Here is an 8,435-nt window from a genome sequence, read left to right as displayed (position 1 = left end):
ATGGGCAGGATGACTAAGACCCCGTTTTCAGGTACAATGAAACGGGCAAGTGACTTGTTGGAAATCATACATGCTGATGCGTGTGATCCAATGAGAATTGAAGCGTGTAGTGGATATCGCTATTTTCTCATCTTCACTGACGATTTGAGTAAATATAGGTATATTTACTTAATGAAGCACAAGTCTGAAACGTTTGAAAAGTTCAACCGATTTTAGAGTGAAGTTAAGAATCATCATAACAAGAAGATCAAATTCCTACGATCTGATCAATGAGAATTTGTGAGTTCTGAGTTTGGCAAACACTTAAGACATTGTGGAATTGTTTCACAGTTGAAGCCACCTGGAACACCACAGGGTAATGGTGTGTCCGGACGTCGTAATCGAACCCTATGAGATATGGTGCGATCTATGATGTCTCTTACCGATCTATCGTTTTCATTTTGAGGATATGCATTAGAGACAGCTGCATTCACTTTAGATAGGACACCATATAAGTCTGTTGAGACGACGCCGTATGAACATTGTTTGGCAAGAAACCAAAGTTGTCGTTTCTTAATGTTTGGGGCTGCGATGCTTAAGGCTTCAGCCAGAGATGCTCGAACCCAAAGCGGACAAACACATCTTCATAGGATACCCAAAGGTGACAGTTGGGTATACCTTCTATCTCAAATCCGAGGGCAAATTGTTTGTCGCTAAGAACGGGTCCTTTATCGAGAAGGAGTTTCTCTCGAAAGAATTGAGTGGGAGGAAGATAGAACTTGATGAGGTCGTCGAACCTTTACTTCAACTAGAGAGTGATGCAACAAAGAAAGATGTTTTCTGTGGCGCCTACATCTGTTGAAGAAGAAGTTAATGGTAGTGATCATGAAGCTTCGGATCAAGTTGCTATCGAACCTCGTAGGTCGACAAGGATATATACTACTCCTGAGTGGTACGGTAATCCTGTCTTAGATATCATGTTGTTAGACAACAATGAACCTACGACCTATGGAGAAGCGATGGTGGGCCCGTATTCCGACAAATGGTTAGAAGCCATGAAATCCGAGATAGGATCCATGTATCAGAACAAAGTATGGACTTTGGTGGACTTGCCCGTTGATCGGCAAGCCATTGAGATAAATGGATCTTTAAGAAGAAGACGGACGTGGGCGGTAATGTTACCGTCTATGAAGCTCGACTTGTGGGAAAGAGTCTTTTCACAAGTTCAAGGAGTTGACTACGATGAGAATTTCTCACCCGTAGCGATGCTTAAGTCCGTCGGAATCATGTTAGCATTAGCTGTATTTTTCGATTATGAAATCTTACAGATGGATGTCAAAACAAGTTTTCTTACCAGTTTTAGTAGGAAAAGTTGTATGTGATACAATAAAAGGTTTTGACGATCCTAAGGATGCTAAAAGGTATGCTGGCTCCAGCAATCCTTCTATGGACTAGAGCAAGCATCTGGGAATCGGAATATATGTTTTGATGGAGTGATCAAAGCTTTTAGGTTTATGCAATGTTTGCTAGAAACTTGTATTTACAAGAAAGTGAGTGGGAGCACTACAACATTTCTGATAAGTATATGTGGATGACATATTGCTGATTCGAAATAATGTAGAATTTCTGGAAAGCATAAACGGTTGTTTGAAGAGTGTTTTTCAAAGGAAGACCTGAATAAAGCTGCTTACAAATTGGGCATCAAGATCTATAGAGATAGATCAAGACGCCTGATGATACTTTCAAAGAACGCACACCTTGACATGTTTTTGAAGGAGTTCAAAATAGATCAGTCAAAGAAGGGGTTCTTACCTGAGTTGTAAGGTGTGAAGTTGAGTAAGACTCAAAGCTTGACCACGACAGAAGAAAGAGGAAGGACGAAGGTCATTCCCTATGCTCTTGTCATAGGCTCTATACGGTATGCCATGCTGAGTACCGCACCTGATGTGTGCCTTGCCACATGTCTGGCAAGAGGGTACAAAGGTCATCTAGGACTGGATCACCAGATAGCAGTCAAAATTATCCTTAGAGAAATAAGGAAAAGTTTTCTCGGTTACGGAGGTGATAAAGAGTTCGACATAAAGAGTTACGTCGATGCAAGCTTAACACCTATTCGGATAGCTCTGAGTAGAGATACCGGATACGTATAATGGAGCCATAATTTGGAATAGCTCCAAGTGGAACGTGGTAGCAGCATCTACGATATAAAATTTTGCGAAATACATAGGGATCTGAATATGGCAAGACCCGTTGACTACAACCTCTCTCACAAGCATAACATGATCAAACCCAGAACTCATTGAGTGTTAATCACATAATGATGTGAACTAGATTATTGAGTCTAGTAAACTCTTTGGATGTTGGTCACATGGCGATGTGACCTGTGAGTGTTAATCACATGGCGATGTGAACTAGATTATTGACTCTAGTGCAAGTGGGAGACTGTTGGAAATATGCCCTAGAGGAAATAATAAATTGGTTATTATTATATTTCCTTGTTCATGATAATCGTTTATTATCCATGCTAGAATTGTATTGATAGGAAACTCAGATACATGTGTGGATACATAGACAACACCATGTCACTAGTAAGCCTCTAGTTGACTAGCTCGTTGATCAATAGATGGTTACGGTTTCCTGACCATGGACATTGGATGTCGTTGATAACAGGGTCACATCATTAGGAGAATGATGTGATGGACAAGACCCAATCCTAAGCCTAGCACAAAGATCGTGTAGTTCGTATGCTAAAGCTTTTCTAATGTCAAGTAACATTTCCTTAGACCATGAGATTGTGCAACTCCCGGGTACCGTAGGAGTGCTTTGGGTGTGCCAAACGTCACAACATAACTGGGTGGCTATAAAGGTACACTACAGGTATCTCCGAAAGTGTCTGTTGGGTTGGCACGAATTGAGACTAGGATTTGTCACTCCGGGTAAACGGAGAGGTATCTCTGGGCCCACTCAGTAGGACATCATCATAATGTGTACAATGTGACCAAGGAGTTGATCACGGAATGATGTGTTACGGAACGAGTAAAGAGACTTGCCGGTAACGAGATTGAACAATGTATCGGGATACCAACGATCAAATCTCGGACAAGTACAATACCGCTGGACAAAGGGAATTGAATACGGGATTGATTGAAATCCTCGACATCGTGGTTCATCCGATGAGATCATCGTGGAACATGTGGGATCCAACATGGGTATCCAGATCTCGCTGTTGGTTATTGGCCGGAGAGTTGTCTCGGTCATGTCTGCATGGTTCCCGAACCCGTAGGGTCTACACACTTAAGGTTCGGTGACGCTAGAGTTGTTATGGGAAATAGTATGTGGTTACCGAAGGTTGTTCGGAGTCCCAGATGAGATCCCGGACATGACGAGGAGCTCCGGAATGGTCCGGAGGTGAAGATCGGTATATTGGACGAAGGGTATTGGAGTCCAGAATTGTTCCGGGGGTACCAGGTGATGACCAGCGTGTCCGAAAGGGGTTTCGGAGGCCCCGACAAGCGTTGGGGGGCCTTATCGGCCAAGGGGAGAGGGCACATCAGCCCACTAAGGGGCTGAGCGCCCCTCCCACCCCATCTCACGTAACCAGGAGAGGTGGGGGCGCCACCCCTAGGGCAGCCGCCCCTCCCAGCTTGGGGGGCAAGTTTCCTAGGGGGTGGGGGCGCCCAAACCCATCTAGGGTTTCCCCTATGGCCGCCGCCCCTCCCCTAGGGAACCCTAGGGCGCCTCCCCCTCCTCCCTTCCCCCTATATATAGTGAGGGAGAGAGAGGGCAGCCGCACCCTTCCCCTGGTGCAGCCCTCTTCCTCCTCCAACACCTCATCCTCCTCCGTAGTGCTTGGCGAAGCCCTGCCGGAGAACCACGAGCTCCATCACCACCACGCCGTCGTGCTGTCGGAGTTTTCCCTCAACTTCTCCTCTCACCTTGCTAGATCAAGAAGGAGGAGAAGTCTCCCAACCGTACGTGTGTTGAACGCGGAGGTGCCGTCCGTTCGGCGCTAGGATCATCGGTGATTTGGATCACGACGAGTACGACTCCATCAACCCCGTTCACTTGAACGCTTCCGCTTAGTGATCTACAAGGGTATGTAGATGCACTCTCCTTCCCCTCGTTGCTAGATTACTCCATAGATTGATCTTGGTGATGCGTAGAATTTTTTTGAATTTCTGCTACGATCCCCAACAGAAACGTCGGCGCTCCTCCTCCCTTGAGTCCTTCTTGTTAATCATGTCGTCCACGCTTGCGATCAAGGCGTTGGTGGCCGCATCTCGCTTTTCCTCCTTCTTGGAGTTGGTCTTCTCCCTCGACTGTAACGGCTCGCCCTCCCCAACATCCTCCACGACATTCTTCCCCCCACGTGCCTTGAGGGCGGCATATTGTACCTTGAACTTCTCTTCGTCCTTGATGACCCGATAGCAATGGGAGAGGTTGAAGCACTTGCCATTGTGTTTAACCTTGAATGCCTCCAAAGCTTGAAATGCCTACAAAATGTTTTCATGCAAGCATATGGGCAAGTGATAGCAAATGAAGACGTAAAAGGATGATCTTGATGGCACAAAAGAGGGCGGCTTGCTTGCTATCATATCATGTCTTGCACGTCGATGCCGCTCACGTGGCGGGCCTTGACGCTCTCAAGGGTGGCGCAAAACTTGTTGCATTCTTGTTGGATCATCCTCCACCGCCTGGAAATGGAGACCCACCCGCGTGTGCTCAGAAATTGGTAAGGTGGAGACTTCTTGCACTCATGAAACTCGCGGTGCACACAAGTCCAAAAGGTCGAATGCATTTGCTTGGCGCCCGTCTTTGGGTCTTGTCCAATGTCTCGCCAACACTCGCAAAGAAGCTTGTCCTCTGCAGCTGTGTACACCTTCGTGCGCTTGCTCTTGCGCTTCGGCTTAGGACCGGCGGCTTGGTTGGCGAGACAGTCCTCGAACAAAGGCTCCACTTCGATGTCGCACCCGTCCTCTTCCTCTAGCCCATAGTCGTCCGGGAACTCGTGGTCGAGGGGGAAGCCGTCCAGGTCGATGCCGACCTGATCACGCATGAAGGCCGCCTAATCGGGATCATAGCCAGCGGCCGGCGTGAATGTCTCGCGGCCGTCCTGGCTTTGTGTCTCCTTGGGATCGTAGCCAGCGCCCAGCGTACCACCCTCGAAGATGAGATTTTGCATGTAGTCCTCGTCGACGGCGGACGACATTTCCTCGAACAGGTTACGGGCGTCCGGGAGCCCGCCGGCCGGCCGCGCGCGTTTCCTCGTGTCGTCGGACGACGAGCCACCGACCATCGGGGTTGCGTTGAGGTCGATGGGCGCGGGCGCGGGCATGGAAGGCGCGACCACGCTCACGTCAGGTGAGCACTCCCTGGAGAGGCGAGAGGCCTGCGGGTAGACGTGGAAGCCGGGGACCGGGTTGCAAGCCGACGCGCGGGGTGAGTCGGGCATCACCATCCGAGGAAACGCCGATGAGCCGGTGTTGGCCGCGGCGACGGCGGCTTGGAGGACGATGTGCTGGCTAGGGTTTACCCCTAACTCCTGCTACACGGTGACGGCGGCTTCGGCCTGTGCGGCGGCCTCATCCCTCACGTCCACGACGTGCCTCCGGCCCTTCCTCTTGGCCGACTCCCTTGCCCGCTGTTCGGGCGTCAGCGCCTTCTTCGGCTTGGTCGCGGCGGCGGTCTTGCGCGGGGCACGTGTTGGAAATATGCCCTAGAGGGCAATAATAAAATGATTATTATATTTCCTTGTTCATGATAATTGTCTATTATTCATGCTATAATTGTATTGTCCGGAAATCGTAATACATGTGTGAATACATAGACCACAATGTGTCCCTAGTGAGCCTCTAGTTGACTAGCTCGTTGATCAACAGATAGTCATGGTTTCCTGGCTATGGACATGGGATTGTCATCGATAACGGGATCACATCATTAGGAGAATGATGTGATGGACAAGACTCAATCCTAAGCTTAGCTCAAAGATCGTGTAGTTCGTTTGTTGTAGCTTTTCTGAATGTCAGGTATCATTTCCTTAGACCATGAGATTGTGCAACTCCCGGATACCGTAGGAGTGCTTTGGGTGTACCGAACATCACAACGTAACTGGGTGACTATAAAGGTACATTACAGGTGTTTCCGAAAGTGTCTGTTGGGTTGGCACGAATCGAGACTGGGATTTGTCACTCCATATGACGGAGAGGTATCTCTAGGCCCACTCGGTAATGCATCATCATAATGAGCTCAATGTGATCAAGTGGTTGATCACGGGATCATGCATTACGGTACGAGTAAAGTGACTTGCTGGTAACGAGACTGAACAAGGTATTGGGATGCCGACGATCGAGTCTCGGGCAAGTAACGTACCGATTGACAAAGGGAATTGTATACGGGGTTGCTTGAATCCTCGACATCGTGGTTCATCTGATGAGATCATCGAGGAGCATGTGGGAGCCAACATGGGTATCCAGATCCCGCTGTTGGTTATTGGCCGGAGAGCCGTCTCAGTCATGTCTACGTGTCTCCCGAACCCGTAGGGTCTACACACTTAAGGTTCGGTGACGCTAGGGTTGTAGAGATATGAGTATGCAGTAATCCGAAAGTTGTTCGGAGTCCCGGATGAGATCCTGGACGTCACGAGGAGTTTTGGAATGGTCCGGAGGTGAAGAATTATATATAGGAAGTGTAGTTTCGGCCATCGGGAAAGATTCGGGGTCACTGGTATTGTACCGGGACCACCGGATGGGTCCCGGGGATCCACCGGGTGGGGCCACCCATCCCGGAGGGCCCCATGGGCTGAAGTGGGGAGGGGAACCAGCCCATAGTGCGCTGGTGCACCCCCCCCTTGGGCCCCTCCTGCGCCTAGGGTTGGAAACCCTAGGGTGGGGGCGCCTCCACTTGCCTTGGGGGGCACTCCACCCCCCTTGGCCGCCGCCCCCCCTTGGGAGATCCCATCTCCAGGGCCGGCGCCCCCCCAGGGGGCCTATATAAAGGGGGGGAGGGAGGGCAGCCTCACCTCAAGTCTTGGCGCCTCCCTCTCCCCTGCTACACCTCTCCCTCTCGCAGAAGCTCGGCGAAGCCCTGCTGCGTTCACTGTTGTATCCACCACCACGCCGTCGTGCTGCTGGATCTTCATCAACCTCTTCTTCCCCCTTGCTGGATCAAGAAGGAGGAGACGTCATCCGCTCCGTGCGTGTGTTGAACGCGGAGGTGCCGTCCGTTCGGCACTTGGTCGTCGGTGATTTGGATCACGACGAGTACGACTCCATCATCCCCGTTCTCTTGAATGCTTTCGCTCGCGATCTACAAGGGTATGTAGATGCACTCTCCTGTCGTTGCTAGTTGACTCTATAGATTGATCTTGGTGAAACTTAGGAATTTTTTTGTTTTCTGCAACGTTCCCCAACAGTGGAATCATGAGCTAGGTCTATGCGTAGTTACTATGCACGAGTAGAACACAAAGTAGCACAAAGTAGTTGTGGGCGTCGATATTGTCAATTTGCTTGCCGTTACTAGTCTTATCTTGATTCGGCGGCATCGTGGGATGAAACGGCCCGGACCAACCTTACACGTACACTTACGTGAGACCGGTTCCACCGACTGACATGCACTAGTTGCATAAGGTGGCTGGCGGGTGTCTGTCTCTCCCACTTTAGTCGGATCGGATTCGATGAATAGGGTCCTTATGAAGGGTAAATAGAAATTGGCAATTCACGTTGTGGCTTTTACGTAGGTAAGAAAACGTTCTTGGTAGAACCCTATTGCAGCCACGTAAAACTTGCAACAACAATTAGAGGATGTCTAACTTGTTTTTGCAGCAAGTGTCATGTGATGTGATATGGCCAAAGTTGTGATGAATGATTAATGATATATATGTGATGTATGAGATCATGTTCTTGTAATAGGAATCACGACTTGCATGTCGATGAGTATGACAACCGGCAGGAGCCATAGGAGTTGTCTTTATTTTTGTATGACCTGCGTGTCATTGAGAAACGCCATGTAAATTACTTTACTTTATTGCTAAACGTGTTAGCCATAGTAGTAGAAGTAATAGTTGGCGAGCAACTTCATGGAGACACGATGATGGAGATCATGATGATGGAGATCATGGTGTCATGCCGGTGACAATATGATCATGGAGCCCCAAGATGGAGATCAAAGGAGTTATATGATATTGGCCATATCATGTCACTATTATTTGATTGCATGTGATGTTTATCATGTTTTTGCATCTTGTTTACTTAGAACGACGGTAGTAAATAAGATGATCCTTCGTAATAATTTCAAGAAAGTGTTCCCCCTAACTGTGCGCCGTTGCGACAATTCATTGTTTCGAAGCACCACGTGATGATCGGGTGTGATAGATTCCAACGTTCATATACAACGGGTGTAAGACAGATTTACACATGCAAACACTTAGGTTGACTTGACGAGCCTAGCATGTACAGACA

Source organism: Triticum dicoccoides, chromosome 5A, assembly GCF_002162155.2.
Source record: "Triticum dicoccoides isolate Atlit2015 ecotype Zavitan chromosome 5A, WEW_v2.0, whole genome shotgun sequence".
NCBI classification, from domain to species: Eukaryota; Viridiplantae; Streptophyta; class Magnoliopsida; order Poales; family Poaceae; genus Triticum; species Triticum dicoccoides.
This window is presented reverse-complemented; position numbering follows the sequence as displayed.